Genomic DNA, 19,040 nt, shown 5'->3' with positions numbered 1-19,040 from the left:
CTGTCTGGTATTGGCTAAGAAATAGAGTGGATCAGTGGAATAGACTAGGTGTAATAGCAGGAAGCTGTTTGATAAACCCAAAGAGTCCAGCTATTGAGATAAAAATTTTATCTTTGATAAAAACTGTTGGGAAAATTGGAAGTTAGTATGGAAGAAACTTGAATTAGACCAACACCTCATACCCTATACCAAGATAAGATCAAAATGGATACAGGATTTAGACATAAAAAACAATATTATAAACAAACTAGAAGATCACGGAATAGTTTACCTGTCAGATCTATGTAAAGGGAAGTAGTTTATGACCAAGGAAGAGATGGAGAATATCATTAAAAACAAACTAGATGATTTTGATTACATTAAATTAAAAAGCTTTTGCAGAGACAAAACCACTGTAACCAAGATCAAAAAAAATATAGTAAATTGAGAAACAATTTTTACAACTAATATTTCTGACAAAGAACTCATTTCTAAAAGAAATAGAGAATTGAGTCAAATTTCCAAAAAATAAAAGCCATTCCCCAATTGACAAATGGTCAATGGTCAATATGCAAAGACAATTTACAGATGAAAAAATCAAAGTGATCCATAGTCATATGAAAAATTCCTCTAAATCATTACCTACTAAAGAAATGCAAATATTAAAGCTTCTCTGAGGCACCACCTCACACCTCTTAGGCCAATAATATTACCAGAAAGAACAATGATCAGTGTTGGAAGGGATGTGGGAAATCTGGGATACTAATACATTGTTGGTGGAGTTGTGACTCATCCAACCTTTCTGGAGAGAAATTTGAAATTACTCCCAAAAGGTAACAAAAATGTCCATACCCTTTGATCCAGCAATACCACCACTGGGTCTATACCCTGAAGAGATTATGAAAAAGGGTAAAAACATAACTTGTACAAAAATATTCATAGCAGCCCTGTTTGTGGTGGTAAAGAATTGGAAATTAAGTGAATGTCCTTCAATTGGGGAATGACTTAACAAACTGTGGTATATGTATGTCATGGAACACTATTGTTCTATTAGAAACCAGGAGGAATGGGAATTCAGGGAAGCCTGGAAGGATTTGCATGAACTGATGCTGAGCGAGATGAGCAGTCAGAAGAACCTTGTACACCCTAAAAGCAACATGCAGGTAATGATCAACCTTGATGGACTTGCTCATTCCATCAGTACAACAATCAGGGACAATTCTGGGCTATCTGTGATGGAGAATACCATCTGTACCCAGAGAAAGAATTGTGGAATTTAAACAAAGAACAAAGACTATTACCTTTAATTTAGAAAAAAATTGTTATCTTATTATGTGATTTTGCTATCTCTTGTACTTTCTTTTTCTTCCTTAAGGATATAATTCCTCTCTCATCACATTCAACTTAGATCAATCTATACCAGGGAAACAATGTAAAGACAGACTGCCTTCTGTGGGGGCTGGGGGGGGAGGGAAGCAAGATTGGGGGAAAATTGTAAAATTCAAAATAAATAAATCTTTCTAAAAAAAGAAGAGCATAACTAATCTATTCTCCACATGTAAGCCCTTCAGATATTTAAAGATGGTTATCATACCCCATTCCCTAAAACTTGTCTTTTCAGAGTAACTATTCTTGGTTATTTCAGTTAGTCTCTTCATGGTCTTGATCCCCTTTTTCTGAATGCTGTACTGTTTGCCAAAGTCTTTCCTCACTGAACTACAGGCTCCAGTTGTGTTCTGTCCAGAGTAGAGTAGAAAAGAACCATCACATCATCATTCCTGGAAGCTGTGTCTCCCTCTCTTAATGGAGCCCCAAATCACAGTAGCTTTCTTGGCTGCCACATCACACAGTTGACTAATATTGAATTTTTTGTCCATTAAAATCTCCAAATATTTTTCAGATACACTTCTGCTGAATCATATCTTCTCCATCTAGTACTTAAAGTCAATTTTTGCAATCTAAGAATAAAAATTTGGGTCACTGAGTGGCACAGTAAATAGAGTGCCAGAACTAGAGTCAGAAAGATTCATCTTCTGGAGTTCAAATCTAGCTTCAGGGGCAGCTAAGTGGTGCAGTAGATAAAGCACTTGACCTGGAGTCAGGAGAATCTGAGTTCAAATCTGGCTTAAGATATTTAATAATTACCTAGCTGTGTGACCTTAGGCAAGTCACTAAACCTCATTGCCTTGCAAAAAAAAAATCTGTCTTCAGACACTTGAGAAAGTCCTTTAACCCTGTTTGATTCATTTTCATTATTAGTAAAATGAGCTGGAGAAACTACACAATTATCTTTGCCAAGGAAGCCCCAAATGGAGTCACAAAGAGTCAGGCATGATAGAAATGACTGAAGTGAAAGCATAAAACTTTTCATTATTACCTAACATATTTTACTTTATTCAATTCAGTCTAATACTTTTGTTTTTCCTTATCTTTTTGGATCTAGTCTCTATTTTCTAATATGTTCACTAACTCAGTTCTGGCCCTTGATTAATCCAAGAATAGATACAGGTTCCAGTGTGGAGGAGATAGACTAATGACTTAGAAAGAGATGGAGTTATACAAAAAGATTTCCTAAGACCTTCCAAAGTAAATCAACATATGCTTTAGTACTTGCTGATCTTAATATAAAGGTGACAATTGGGCAACAAAGCAAATATATAGATAAAGACATAAATATATTATTGAATGATATATATCATGAAATCTATCTATGTCATATCTAAATATATAGATACCTAGATCTAGTTATATTGATAGATTATGTGTATATTTAAATCTAACTATATGAGAGCTACTAGTAGTACAATGGGTAGAGTCAGAAAGAAGACTGCTCCTTTTCCCTCATTCAAATCCATTCTCAGACACTTATTAGCTGTGTGATCTTGAGCAAGTTACTTGACCCTGTTTGACTCAGTTTCCTCATCTGTAAAATGAGCCAGAGCAGGAAATGGCAAACTTCAGCATCTTTATCAAGAAAATACCAAAAGGGGTCACAAAGAATCAGACGTGACTGAAAAATTACTGAACAACTATAAAATATAGGTCCAGATATAGTATATGTAGTATAGTGTTAATGAGCTATCTTATATTGAGATATGATATATACTTCTATACTTAATATCATTAATTAATTGAATATATTGAACTTTATTTAAATATAATTCTCTATATATTATATATTACTATAGAATGTTTTTTTTGATATATATATATATATAAAATAAAAGATTAGGAATAAGGCATGAGAAATACTTTGAAAAGTCTTATGCCTTCGTGTCATGAATATTTTCTTAAAGAAGGGGTTTTAGATACGTTGATAACTAAGTAACATAAGTTAAATTTATTATAATCTAGTCAACAAAAAGTGATTGATTACAACTAGTAAATTATGTCTCAAAGGTTCTGTATATAATCTGATCATTGATTTGTCATAGATTCAAAGTAGTAACAAATTAAGATAAAAGTTAATGTGAGAAGATGTAGAACATGACTGAAGCAATTCTACATTTTTATCTATTGTTGCCAAAAAATAAGAAATAAAGAAGAGACAAGGATATAGATTGACCATTTCCTAAAACCACTTGACCAATGAAAGTCAACTGCCATGATGAGGAAGCCAAAAATGTCTATAAACTACCTTAATTAGGGCTAGAACACATTCAATCTCCCTACCAGACTAAGAGATTTGTCTAGTGTAAATATCATTGATTTGGAATGTAAACAAAGGTTTACAAAATCTTACTGATGTGAATGATGGCAAGTTATTAACAATATAGCCTCCAAATTGAGAAGTTATAGGGAGAAAAATAAGTTTGTAACAAGTTTGGCAAAAATCTCAAGGAAGCCAGATCATCCCAAAGGTATTTAGGGATTAAAATGGAAGTACTGCAGAGAGAGAGAGAAAAAAAATGGAAGGATTTTTAGAATAAACCTTCTTCCAGCCAAGATGGCAGAGTCACCACATTTGGATTTTAATATCACCATTCTCAATGTGCTTCATAAAGTAAGCAGAAATGATACTAAAGAAAAACTAAGATGAGGAAAATCAACTAGACTAAACCAAGGATACACAAGGGAAGTTCATGAGAGGTGAAACAGACTTTTAGGAAATCTGAAAGAAGAGAATATAGGAAATGCTGAAAGACTATTTTTGACTATTTCTCCAAAAAACATAAATAAGAAAATAGCAACAACTATCCATCATATTCTTCCCAGGTTATATAAATATTTTGAGATATATATATATGTATGTATTATATATATATATATATATATATATATATATATATATATATATATATACACATACATCAAGGGGATCCTTAATAAAGTTATGAGGCAATTTTCAAAAAAAGTATTTCATATTAGACAATATACAGTTGAACAAATGAAGCATAAAACAAGAAGACACATGCTTGCCACAAGTTTATGTCATACTCATGATGGATATACAACATGAAATCTAAATGGAAAAAGGATTGTCTATAAACAGTCAAGTACGCTAAATACTCCTGCTTGTAGATGATACTGCATTTATTAAATTAGGTTCCCAAACATAGAACCTTTAAAGACATAATATTTCAAAATAGTTCTGCTGTCCTTTTTTTTCTGAGTAAGTGGGAAGGCAGATGAAGATTGAGTATTGTCCCAACCGTGGTATACAGTTGGATGAGAAACCATAGACCTAGTCCAGCAGTATGTATACTTTGGACAAGCATTGTATGTGAACAATGAACTGGGTTTAGAATTGAAAAGAAAGAAAATGGGCTCAATTGTCTTTGTTATTTTCATTAAAACAATGTAAGTAGGGGCAGCTAGGTGGCACAGTGGATAGAGCACCCGCACTGGAGTCAGAAGTACTTGAGTTCAAATTGGGCCTCAGACACTTAATAATTACCTAGCTGTGTGGCCTTGGGCAAGTCACTTAACCCCATTGTCTTGCAAAAAAATCCAATTTAAGTAATAGTTTTTTAGTTTTAATTTTGGTTAGTTTCTTATTGCAACAAAGACCCATATTTTTAAGTGTATTCTTCTAATGATGCTGTAAAAAGGAAACAAAGATGGAGAAAACAGTTTTCAGTGGATTAGAGTTGAGGGTCAAAGGGTAATGAAGAGGCAAATGGTGGGTAAAAATTTGTGAGCAACACATGACCAGCTTGGAAATGCACAGGAAAAGTAGTGCAAAGAATGACATAAAAGGTTTTTGACATAAAAAATAGTTAAGTAAAGTAGTAAGATCCTAGAAAATCCTATAGGTCATTTGTGTGATGCACAAGTATCAAGAGATGTAGAGAAATGTATATTGAGTAACCCCTGAATAAAAGACTTTATGGGATGGCAAGAAGAGGCTTGCTAAAAATGAGTTAAGTAACAATCTGCAATGTTGATGGAAGTAATCACATCTATGAGATCCCAGGACAGTGTTAGCTATTTATTTACAAAATAAATCCCAGAACTTTAATCTTGGAAATGAATTTACAAGTCATGTAGTATAACTTTCCAATCCATGTCTCCTTCCCTAGAGATCTAGATTTATGCTCATAATTTGATGTTGCCTATTTAATTTAATTCAATTCAACAAATATACATTGATCACCTACAACATGCAAGGCATCATGATAAGCACTTGGGTTACAGACATTAAAGGGTACATCAACTCTCATTCTATAGCAGGAGAATGAGTAGAAAGGTAATTGAAAAATCAATAAAGGAGGGAGGGAGCACTAACACCTTGACCTTAGATGGTCAGGAAGAGAGTAGGCTCTTAGTTTTAATTTGTGCAGAATTTAGAAGCAGCTACATGGTGATATAGTGCAGATTGCTGGGTCAGGAATCAAGAAAACAAAAGTTCAAATCCACCTCAAACACTTACTAGTTATGTGACCTTGGGGAATATCACTTAGACTCAGTTTCTTCATCTGTAAAATGGGAATCACAGTAGGCCATATGTTCCAGGGCTGTTATGAAGATTAAATGAGATAATTGGAGCACTTAGCATAGTACCTGCTACATAGTAAGAACTATAATAATGTTAGCTGTTTATTATCTTTATCATAATCATCATCATCATCATCATCATCATCATCATCATTAATGTTGTCCTCCCATGAACAAGTTAATGGATGTCATGGGAAAGCTGCTTCTTAACAACTACTATTTAACAGTATGACCTGAAGCTCACTCAACTGTATACTAGAGAGGGGCAAAGAACTGAGAAATCACCTTCATTTGCCATATGCCTACATGCTATAGGGTGCAGTTAGGTGGTATGATAAATAGAGCACTGAACTTGGAACTCTTCTCCAAGATCAAATCTGGTCACAGATATTTACCACTTGTGTGACCAAGGTCAAGTTATTTCATTCTGTTTACCTCTGTTCTGCATCTGTAAAATGAACTGGAAAAGGAGATGGCTAACCACTCTGGTATCATTGCCAAGAAATTTCCCACCCCTACCAAAAAAAAAATGGAGTCACAAGGATTTGGACATGATTGAAATGACCAAACAACAGCAACTTCGTACCACAATGAAGTCATTAAAATAGCAATACCCATATTATATGTACATTTCTTTTCTCTTCCCACATATATATTTCAGGACTGGAACTCTATAGAAGCCAAAACACATTATGACTTACAAAGCTTAGTCATCATATTTAGCTGATACTTGACTGAAAATCCTGGGACACTATGACTTCAGAGTTAAGGTACACTATGATCTAAGGGCAACAAAAAGACACAATACCAGCCTAGGTAGTCTGGAATATATTACCAATGAAGAGCTCATTAGGTACATTACAAAAAAAGATCACCCAGGGCATATGACTAAAAAGGAAATAGTCTGGTCACAAAGCAAGAACAGGAGATAATAGTCTGAGACCTGTATTAGTTAATATCCTCAAAATATTTTGAAAAAAGAAGTAGAACCAGACTTCCTAGAAGTTGGTAGATCTTTCCTGGAAGAATTATAGGAAAATAGAGAAGCAAGAAGTGATGAAAGGGAAGGAAGGAACCAAACATTTATTAAGAGCCAACTATATAGGGGCAGCTAGGTAGCACAATAGATAGAGCACCAGTCCTGGAGTCAGGAGGACCTGAGTTCAAATCTGACCTCAAATACTTAACAATTTGCCTTACTGTGCGACCTTGGGCAGTCACTTAATTCCATTGCCCCTTAAATATTTTTTTTTAGTTTTTGCAAGGCAATGGGGTTAAGTGGCTTGCCCAAGGCCACACAGCTAGGTAATTATTAAGTGTCTGAGGCCGGATTTGAACTCCTGACTCCAGGGCCAATGCTCTATCCACTGTGCCACCTAGCCACCCCTTAAACAATTTTTTTTAAAAAAAGAATCAACTTATATATCAGGTACCAGATTTACAAATATAATTTCATTTGTTTTTTACTACAATCCTAAAGGTAGAAGCTATTATTCACTCCATTTAACAGCTGAGGAAACTGATGTAGACAGAGATGACATGACTTACCCTGCATCACACAGCTATATATATTTGTAATATAATATAAATGTAAATGTCTGAGGGTAAATTTGGGTTCAGTAAAGAGATGGGAGGATGGAGGAGACTGAATGGGGTAAATCTCATTATGTTAAGAGGTATAAAGGACTTATTGCAATAGAGGGAAAGAAGGGAGGAGGTGAGAATTGCCTGAATCTTAATCTCATCAGATTGGCTTTAAGTTAACATACACACACTCAGTTAAGAAACTTATCTTACCTTTTAAGTGTTAAAAGAGGAAAAGGGGAGTGGGAGGAAATGAGAATCAACAAGGAAGGGAAGGAGGAAGGGTCAAAGGGAAAGGGGATAACATTAAAAGAGATAAAGAAGGAAACCATATCCTCCTAAAAGGTACCATAGACAATAAAGTAATTTCAATACTAAAAATATATATGCACCCAATGCTATAGCATCCAAATTCTTAGAGAAGTTGAAGGAGTTACAGGAAGATACAAACAACAAAACTCTACTAGTGAGAGACCTCAACCTCCCACTTTCAGATTTAGATAAATCTAACTATAAAATAAACAAGAAGGAAGTTAAGGAAGTAAATGGATCATTAGAAAACTTAGATACAATAGAACTATGGAGGAGATTGAATGGGGATAAAAGGAATATACTTTCTTTTTGAAGTACACGGCACTTACACAAAAATTGACCATGTACTAGTGCATAAAAAACCTAATTGCAGAAAGGCAGAAATAGTGAATACATCTTTTCTCAGATCATAATGCAATAAAAATCATATGCAATGTTGGGCCAGGGAGATATAGATCCAAAACTAACTGGAAACTAAATAACCTCATTTTAAAGAATAAGTGGATCAAACAACAAATTATAGAAAGAATTAATTATTTCATCCTAGATAATGACAATAATGAAACAATATGCCAGAACCTATGGGATACACTCAAGGTGGATGTCAGGGTATATTATATCTTTAAATGCTTATATGAATAAACTAGAGAAAGAGGAAATCAATGAATCAAATATGCAACTAAAAAATTAGAGAAAGAACAAATTAAAAACCCCACTTAAATACCAAATTAGAAATTCTAAAAATTAAAGGAGAAATTAATAAATCAAAAGCAAGAAAACTATTGAACTAATAAATAAAGCCATGAGCTGGTTTTATAAAAAAACCCAATAAAACTGATAAACTAGGTCAATTTGATTTAAAAAAGAAAGAAGAAAACAAAATTGCTAGTATCATAAATGAAAACGGTGAACTCACCACCAATGAGGAGGAAATTAAAGTAATATTTCAGAATTATTTTGCCCAACTCTATGCAAATAATTTTGATAATATCATATCTTTCTAACTTCAGCCTCAGGGCTCTATCCATGGTACTAAGAAAAGAGTAACTTTTTAAAAAAAATATATGCATTTATTATTTATTTTTCCAACTACACGTAAAGAGAATTTTCAACATTCATTTTTGCAAGATTTTGAGTTCCACATTTTTTCCCATCCTTTCCTTGATGTTAAACATATTTCCACATTATCCATGTTGTAAAAGAAAAATCAGAACAAAAGGGTGTGTGGGGGGGGACCATAAGAAGGGAGGAAAAAAACCAAAGCATAAAACAAATTTTAAAAATGGAAAAGAGCATGCTTTGGTTTGCAATCAGACTCCATATTTCTCTCTCTCTGGATGTGATGGTTTTTTCCTACCACAAGTCAAAAAGAATGAATTTCAAGATTAAATCTTGCCTCTTGCAAATTATCATCTGTGTTATTTGAGACTAGACATAAACTCTCTGTTTCTTATTTCTTTCACTGTAAAATGAGCTGGTTGGATTAGATGAGCTCAGAGGTCCTTTTTAACTCTAAATTCATGTTGCTATATAAGAATGGGTTATCTGTAGTTAAGGATTAATTAATGAAGTGATAACAACGCTGATGCTAATAACTGACTTTATTATGCACTCTAAACACTGGAAAGCCATCCCCAAAGTAAGATAGATATTATTACCTGAATTTATTATAGGTATTTTCATCATCATTTAAGAGATGAGGAAACTGAGACTCAGAGAGCCTGTGACCAACCCATGATCACCCTGTTAATATTTTCCCCCATATGACTATTTGCTTGTTAAAGATTCAGTCCAAGTTTACTTCTTTTCAATAGAAGTTTATGGTCACAAATTTCCTCTTGATTTTGGAACATATTATGTAATTATACATTTCCTTCCTATTAAAATCTTTATTTAGCTGTGCTTTTCAGCCAGTTGCTGGCTGAAGAAGGAAGTTCTGTCCTTAAGCTATATTCAGTTCAATTTAACAAGCATTTATTAGGTTCCTACTATGTATAAGATACTGCACTGGAGATACAGAACAAAAAAGCAAATCAATCCCTGTCCTTAAGAAACTTACATTCTATTGGAGGAGCTTAACTTTTCTAAATCCGGCCTCAGACACTTAATAATTGCCTAGCTGTGTGGCCTTGGGCAAGCCACTGAACCCCATTGTCTTGCAAAGAAAACAAAATTTAAAAAAAAAAACTTTTCCCTTCTTCTCCCCTGTTTATGACCTTCTAGGGATAATTAGTTGTATAATGGAAAGAGAGCTGGGTCTAAAGTTAAGAAGATAAACTCAAATCTAGCCTCAAACATTTATGAACTGTGCAATCCTGGGTAAGTCATTTGACCTTTGTCTTCTTTGACTTCCTCAATGGAAATGGTTTGAACTCTAGGATAACCTTCCAGAGCTGATACTAGAATCAAATGACATAATATCTGTAAAAAGAAAAAACCTGGGATTCACAAATGCTTATTGCCTTCCGCTTTCTGTTTCAATTGGATCCTAGCTTTCTTCCTCCTTCCTTGCCTCCTGGCCACCATATAATGAATGTACTTCCTTCACTATTTTTATATTTATTCAAAAATATTCTGCATAAAGGAAGCAAGGGTCATATATAGATTGCTTTCATTATTTACAAATAAAAACTTCATGAAATGCCCCAAATACTAACCTTATCATCATTCACTCTACCAAATAGAGCTTCCCAGTGGAACTTGTGATTATTTTGTTATTTAAAAATATTAATCATAGAAATAAACTGCTTCAATTAATTTAATAATTGTCTAGAGCTTTCTATATCACCTATTATATTATATTATTTGCAAAAAGCATTTTTTTCTTCTTTGCCTTAGCTTAATCAATCATCTTTTCTCTAGCTTCTATCAATTTCCTGACATAGTCCTCCATTACTGGAATAGAATACCTCAATAACTTGACTCTTGAAATTTTTCCCTTCCTTCAAGGAAATGACTTTCATAGAGCCCTCTTAGATCCTTCTAGCTAGGATCTATTCTTACCTCTTGTAATTTCCTGTCCCTCTCTATTTATCCTCTCTTATGTACTTTTCACATTCTAACTTATCTACCTACTAGAATATTAGCATTTTGAGGACAAAGTTTTCATTTTTTTTATCTTTGTATTTTCATAGCCTAATATATAGGAGACACTTTATAAATGCTTTGCTGAATTTAGGAAGTTGTATAAGTAAAATTCATTTTAATATTAGTTTTTCATTTAACTCAATTTTAAGCATACATTGCTTAGTGAAGAATGAGTAAGGAGCATAAGATTATTGATTATTGTTAATTAGGAAGGAGCAATGTGCTCCAAACATGTAGAATCCATTGTCTTTCATGAAATATTTTTTGTTTATGTTCTCTTCTCTCTGCTAACAGTGTTGTCATTCCCAGAAGGTATATATGTATATATGTATATACACCCAAAAGGGGAATGTGTGAATATGTGAGATACATTTCAGCTATTGAACTCTTCTTCAAGCACAGAATTACATCAGCTCTTCATCCCCATATAGTAACATACATTCAAGAATCTCTAGTGGCTCCCTATTACCTCCAGGATGTAATATACAATTCTCCATTTGGTTTTAAAGTTCTTCACAACCTGACCCCTTCCTACCTTTCTAATATTGTTATATCTTACCTGCCCTCACTACTCTGTAATCAATTCCACTGGTCTTTTTAATTCCTCAAAATGATTCCACATTTCCTGACTCTGGGCATCTTCCCTGACTGTCCTCCATGTTTGGCATATTCTCCCTCTTCACTTTCCTGGTTTCCTCCAAAACTCAGTGAAAACTCCATCTTCTTCAAGAAACTTTTTCTGATTCTCCTTAATTCTAGTGCCTTACCACCACTGATTATTTATCATTTCATCATGTACATATCTTCTTTTCATATTGTCTCCATCTACTCCCAATCAGACTCTGAACATCTTAAGAGCTAGGAGTACTTTTTACTTTTCTGTGCAGCCCCTTTACACAGTGGCTGGCCCACAATAGAGGTTAAGTAAATATTTGCAATAGTAAATACTTAAGTTGAGTAAACAAACAGTTCAGAAAACTTTCTCCTTGAAACTATAGCATCCTATTCAGGAGTCTAACCAAATTTCCATTAGGCAAAGCCATTAAAAACATTTAAATGTGCAAAAATTTCAAACTTAAGATGGAATTGTCATATATTATTTTAACATTAGAAAAGCAAGTTGAAGCAGATACTCCTGATGCCACCTCCAATCACTAGTAAGGGCATATGGCCCCCTGACAGGTTCTATATAAAAGGGTCAGACAGACAATTTCAATGCTATTTGGAATTCAGGAAAAGAGAAATGAGCAGATATGAGCAGATAAAATTAAAATGAATACAAGTGTGGCTGAAGCAACCCTCCTGCAAAAATGGAATGTCCAAAATGGATATGACAAGCCAAGCACTGTGCTAAGCAATAGAATGGAATTAGATCAAAACCATGTCTTCCCTTAGGGCCTTTTGAGCTTTCTTGGCACAAGGCCATTTGGGAAGGACAAAGAGAGATGTGCTCTGTTAGGGAACTAGCCCCAGAGGGCTGGAAGGCTTCGGTTGAGTTGTTTTTGAACTCACCAGAAAGTAGAGAGAAAACCCAAGAGGATTTAAGTAAAATGCAGTCTCTAGTCTGGTTGTGATAAAAAGCACAATGAAGACAATCTATTGCTGTGCTCACCAAGAAAAGGACTTCTGGAGCTAGACTTCCTAGGAGCCAGACCCAAAAGGAACAAGGAAGATTCTGGTCACAGAGACTAATCAATTCTAGTCAAGTCCATGGAAGACTTTCTCTCTACATAAAGTTTCTATTAACCCTGTAAATACACACACACACACACACACACATGTATGTATATATAAATATTCCTTCTACCTCATATATATGTGTGTGTATGTGTGTATCCTTTCTACCATATATGTATATATATATATATAAATATATATTTCTATAAATTATTTATATGTATATATCTCCCTTTGGTCAGTCTAGTCTAGGACAATCTTCAAGAATTGTCATACTGACCCTACCCGATATCTTAGTGCTATCTATTTATCAAATAAGGACCTGAATTTCCTTTTCATGAACAAATAGTATCACCTCTCTTGGGACTGACTTAATATTATATCCTGGCCATGGCTAAATTTCTTGACTCAAGGGTCCAGGGAAAAGAGGAATCACTATGACCCCCATTTAGCCCCTATATAATTTCCCCATTTAGCCAAGTCTCTGACAACACTCTTTCTCTGAGGATGATGTGGATTATTAATTTATTAATATGATTTGAACCTACCTTTATGTGACTAGAAAATTGCCTAAACTAAAATGGTGATTACAGAGGTAAAGCTGCCCTCACGGTACTCCAGGGAAGCCAGATAATTGTAAGGAATGCTTGTTTGGGGTTCCTGACATACATTTCTTATTTTGAATCTACCCAAGTTTGTACTTTGGGTTTCCCTTGAGTTTCTTCTGTCCCAATTGTATTGAGGATTTAAATTTATGTGCTATCCATCTTAATCTACCTCACTTTCAAATTGACCTCTCAGCAAAATTGCCTAACTGTCTACATGTGCAGGAACCCTTACCATGTCTTAAAACTATTTCAGATTTTGAAGGGTGTTCTTAAAATGATTTTGACCTACCCCAGGGACTTTTTTCTCCCTATTCAAACTCTTTCTGGTCATATGTAATCATAAGAGATTATATTTGTTTGTTTTTTCTGCTTTTTGCTTCTAAGATCTTTTTTTTTTTTTTTGCTGTTTTTTAAGTCTAGGAATGTGTTGGGATAGTTCAGCTTATTAAATTTGTATAAGGGATCTTAAACTCCCAGCTATTCTCCTATACCTCCCAATATTCCTCTTGGGGCACTTACAGGGCAAGAGTTTGGAGCATCTGCCCATGTTCCAATGGAGACTTCCTGTTTCTCTACCCTTCCCCATATGGAACCAGAGGCCTTACCCTAAATTTTGCTCCAACCTTCAATGGCTCCCCTTTCTTCTGACCTCATAAGCAGAGTTAGTAGGATGTAGGCTATATTTTACTCTCACTTTGGAGTATTGCCACAATATAAGGGATGATCTATCCCCCACATTGAAAAAAATCTTTCCTTCTCTAGCCAGTCACAGGGTATATTTCTTCTTCTTCTGGCTGAAGCTAAAGAGAAGGATCACTTATTAACTCTAGTTTCAAATAATAAAATTGCAACAGTGTCAATAAAAATAATAGAAAGTCACTTAATAAGAATGAGCATAGACCATATCCTTTCCTGGAGATGTTTCATTTCTAGACATGCTCCTAGGAAGTCATTGATAAATAGAAAAAAATATTTATAGCAACACTTTTGGGGTATCAAAGTGGAAACAAAAGTAGGTATCCTCCTTGCATTAGAGCATTGCTCAAAAAATTGTAGTACTTCTATATAATGGACTGTTTCAGTACTTTTAAAAAGGCTAATGTGATTAGTAAAGAGACTTAAACAAACTGATACAAAATGAAATAAGTTGAGTCAGGACAACAATAAACACAGTGCCTATAACGTAATTTAAAAACTACAAAATTATCTAGAAACAAGTGCTGCAAAATTACAAAGAACAAGTACAAAATCAAAGAAGAGTCATGAGAAGGCTTTTCCCCAATTCCTCTGTGGAAGTAGAAGTCCACATATAGCACACACACACACACACACAAACACACCATCGCATTTGTATTGATGGATTTTTCAGATTTCTTTTTTTCTCTTTTTTCTTTTTTTTAACTTAAAAATTTCATTATTATATGGAATCGCTCTCTGGGAGGGAAGAAGGAAAATGGGGGAAATTTAGGCAATGCAGAAACAAGATATCAAGAAAATTTTACTTTAAAAAACAATGAAACTATAAGGATAATCTTGTATACATTTGTTGTCAATTAAAATTTAACCAGTAGACCCCATGACAATGTACTCAGAATTTTCTATTGTTTCTGTCTTAAGTTTTAAAAACTAATATGAAGTGAAAAAGGGGGAATTGTTGCACTACTTTAATGGCCTAACTTCATCCAAGGATGTTAAATCAGTTGCCTCACTTTCTGAAGGCACCACTTTCTCCTCAAAGAGATATTTATCACAGTATAGAAATGGGAGGATTCTAAGAACCACAGTCTTAGACAAGAAGTAAAGAAGTCTAATTTGTCCACCACCTCCGATCAACTCAAGCTACTTCCTCAATTTCTTACTTCACTATGTAAACAGAAACTTAATGTGGTATCTACTCAGGGATCCCTAATTTCTTGGAAACACACATAATGTGATTTGTTGAGTCAAAATGGAATGAACAGTTCCTGAAGGAGATAGAGAACAGAAAATTAGAGAGAAATGGCCATTCCTTGCCGTCATGGAAACGCTTATATGAACTGATGCTGAGTAAAGCAAGCAGAACCAGAAAAACATTGTATCCAGTAACAGCAACATTGTGTGATGATCAACTATGATAGACTTAGCTCTTCTCAAAAATACAGTGATCCAAGACAATTCTAAAAAACTTGTGATGAAAAATGCCAACCATAAGAAGAGAAAGAACTATGGAATCTGAATAAAGCTCAAAGCATATTTTCATTTTTAAATTTGTTTTGTTTTTTTCTTTCCTGTGGTTTTTTCCATTTTGTTCTTATTTTTTTCACAATATTACTAATATGGAATTATGTTTAACATGATTGTGCATGTATAACATATCTATCGGGGAGAGATAAAGGAAGAAAATTTTACAAAAATGAATATTAAAAATTATCTTGGATGGGGCGGCTAGGTGGTGCAGTGGATAGAGCACTGGCCTTGGAGTCAGGAGTACCTGAGTTCAAATCCAGCCTCAGACACTAAATAATTACCTAGCCATGTAGCCTTGGGCAAGCCACTTAACCCCGTTGCCTTGCAAAAACTAAAAAAAAATTATCTTGGAAGAAATTTTGTAACTTAAAAATATACATGTGCATATGGATGAAAATAAAAAAATAATAAAACCTTGAGATGGAACCTAAAAAAAAGAAAATTATCTCTACATGTAACCGGAAAAATAAAATACTATAAAATACTATTAGTTCACAGAATAAACCAGAAACTGGTTTATTAAATGATAAAACAATAATTTAGAAAGATGTTTTAAAACAATCTAGATTTAATTATCAACAAAAAAGCATTACCAGGGCAGCTAGTTGGTTCAGTGCATAGAGCACCGGCCCTGGAGTCAGGAATATCTGAGTTCAAATCCAGCCTCAAACACTTAATAATTACCTAGCTGTGTAGCCTTTGGCAAGCCACTTAATCCCATTGCCTTGCCAAAAAAAAAAACTTTTAAAAAAGCATTATTGTCAACAAAAAGATATTTTAGAATTTTAAATGTGGGAAATTTATATGCCATTAACAGCATGGGAAGAAAATTCTGACTAAACTAAAGCCAGGATGATCCTGAAAGTTTAAACGTGTCCCTTTTAACAATTAAACACACAAAACCATACTACTTGATATAGTTCTCCATGAAATTTTGTGAAATCTGGTCAAAAGGTATCATTTAGATTCTTTGTCTTTTTTCTGGTCCATTGATTCTTTTGCCACAATTTTTGAGTAAAACATCATCATCCCACCTTCTCTTTACTTTGAAGTTAATCTGAAGAAGAGAGGGACCAGTGACATTAAGGAGAGGGTTAGCACAGAGCATATTTTCCATCTGGATTCTCTCTTGTTCTTTCAGGGCTCATTCTTTGGCTCTTTTTTCTTTATTTTTTCTTGTTCTACCAAGAGAGGTGTAGTGTCATCACTTGCTTCCTCAAAATTTTCATCTTCATCAATTAGAGAACTATCAGCATCAAGATTGGTTGCAGTTGGTTGATGCAACTGAGCTGTCTTAGACCTAGAAGTTGAGGTTATATCCTTTCTAGTTGGGCAATCTCTGTTTGTTTTTTCTCTTGCAGCAACTTTCTCTCTTTCTTGGAGTTCTTACTTGAAATCAAGGTTGTGAATCCCTTCAAGAGTATCCTGTGCAGACTGTCTATATTTAACCTTTGCGTAAAAAGGTAGATCTTGGCTTAAACATTGTTGGAAAAGCTACCTTAAATCACTTTCTGCTTTTTCTCTTCCACTTCTTGCAGGTTCAAATGTAGGCCTTATGACTGTTGTCATCTTTCCAACACAAGGAAATAAAAGACTATTTTTTTTTTATTTTGGATGTTTCTCTTAGAGAGGAAGAGGGTGGGATACAAGGCATAACTATGGTGATGTAGAAGAGACAGAAGATATCGATAAAATTTTTTTAAAATGATAATATTCCTTAAAAAAAGAAAGTTAGAAAGAAACAGATCCTCCAGCACTTAGACTTAGATTCTGCAGGTTGTATGTTCCTATTTAAGATTCTTACTTGAACAGGGGCGGAGCCAAGATGGTGACAAGAAGGGTTCAAGTCTTAGGCGCTCTCTGATAAAACTTTGAAACTAAGGACTCTAAACTTTCAAGAGACAAAACCCACAGAGGGACCCAGTGAGGCAGTTCTCCTACTGAAGGTAACCTGGAAAAGAGCAGAAAGGCTCTGCTCCCTGGGGTTGGAGAGCCGGCCCGCCAGAGGGGTGGCCCACCAGAGCCAAAGAACCTCAGCCTCCCGGAGGCAGCCCCAGGGCGCTGGGAGCCTCAGCTCACAGCAGCGGGGGAGTCTCCTCAGCTGCACCCCGGGGAGCACCAGGCACAAAGTGGGGGAACAAAGGGGGACCTCTGCCAGAGCAAGCAGGAGGAGCCCAGTCCTCAGGGCACACAGAGAGCAGCTTAGTCTTTCCGCAGCCCAGAGCCAGAAACAGAAGCAAGCCAGGCAGAGCCAGTAAGCAGGAACCCCCAGGGCATGAGCCCATTGAGCTGAGGGAGGGGAGTGAAGAGAGACTGCAGAGCTCTGTCCTCTGCCTCTGGAACAGGACTCTGGGGCTCTGGCCACATTCAGATCCTGATCGCAGTCTAGGCCCCCCCCATAGAACAGCAGGGCCCCTCCCACCTCAGCCCCATGGCAGAGGGGAGCTCTTATGGTCATTCACAGACCAGGAGGGAGGACAGAGCCTCACACACTGACACCCCTGTGGGAGTGTCCCAAAAGCTCAGGAAGCACCCCCAAAACAGCCCCAGGCTGGGAAAATGAGCAAGCAGAGAAACAAAAGGAAGACCATTGAGAAATATTTTGCATATGAGCCCAAGAAGGATGAAAATACTCAGTCTGAAGATGAGGAAGCACAAGCTCCTACATCTAAAGACTCCAATACAAACAGAAATTGGGCTCAGGCTATGACAGAGCTCAAAAAAGACTTTGAAAATCAAATAAGGGAGTTGGAAGAAAAACTGGGAAAAGAAAGGAGAGAGATGCAGGAAAAACATGAAAATGAAGTCAGCAGCTTAGTCAAGGAAATCCAAAAAAATGCTGAAGAAAATAGCATGCTAAAACCAGCTTAGGTCAAATGGATAAAACAGTTCAAAAAGTTATTGAGGAGAAGAATGCTTTAAAAAGAAAAATTGGCCATATGGAAAAAGAGATAAGAAAACTCTCTGAGGAGAACAAATCCTTCAGACAAAAATAGAATTCAGAGAGATTGATGAATTTACTAGAAATCAGGAATCAATACTTCAAAACCAAAAAAATGAAAAATTAGAAGAAAATGTGAAATATCTCATTGAAAAAACAACTGATATGGAAAACAGACTTGGGAAAGATAATTTAAAAATTATTGGAATACCTGAAAGTCATGATCAGGAAAAGAGCCTTGACATCATTTTCAAAGAATTACTACAGGAAAATTGCCCTGATATTCTAGAAGCAGAGGGCAAAATAGAAATGGAGAGAATCCACCAATCCCCCCCGAGAAAGTGATCCCAAAAAACCAACCCCTAGGAATATTATAGCCAAATTCCAGAACTCCCAAGTCAAGGAGAAAATATTACAAGCAGTCAGAAGGACACAGTTCAAATATCGTGGAGCTGCAGTCAGGATCACACAGGACTTAGTAGCAACTACATTGGAAGATTGTAGGGCTTGGAATATAATATACCAGAAGGCAAAAGAGCTTAAAATGCAGCCAAGAATGAACTACCCAGAAAGGCTGAATGTCCTCTTCCAAGGAAAAAGATGGACTTTCAATGAACCAGGGGAATTTCAAATGTTCCTTTTGGAATGGCCAGAGCTGAACAAAAGGTTTGATCTTCAGATATAGGACT

General features: G+C 35.3%; 1 protein-coding gene and 1 pseudogene across 1 annotated transcript in view; both read right to left on the bottom strand.

The window, feature by feature from the left end:
* The window catches only part of HMCN1 (hemicentin 1), an 814,916-nt gene that overhangs the window by 738,034 nt on the left and 57,842 nt on the right, over positions 1–19,040 (bottom strand). The window lies entirely within an intron of this gene.
* On the bottom strand, positions 16,047–17,200 carry LOC141511070 (spliceosome-associated protein CWC15 homolog pseudogene; annotated as a pseudogene).

This window comes from Macrotis lagotis, chromosome 2, assembly GCF_037893015.1.
Source record: "Macrotis lagotis isolate mMagLag1 chromosome 2, bilby.v1.9.chrom.fasta, whole genome shotgun sequence".
In the NCBI taxonomy this organism is placed as follows: Eukaryota; Metazoa; Chordata; class Mammalia; order Peramelemorphia; family Peramelidae; genus Macrotis; species Macrotis lagotis.
Note: the sequence above shows the minus strand (reverse complement) of the source record. Positions and strands in the feature narration are given on the sequence as shown.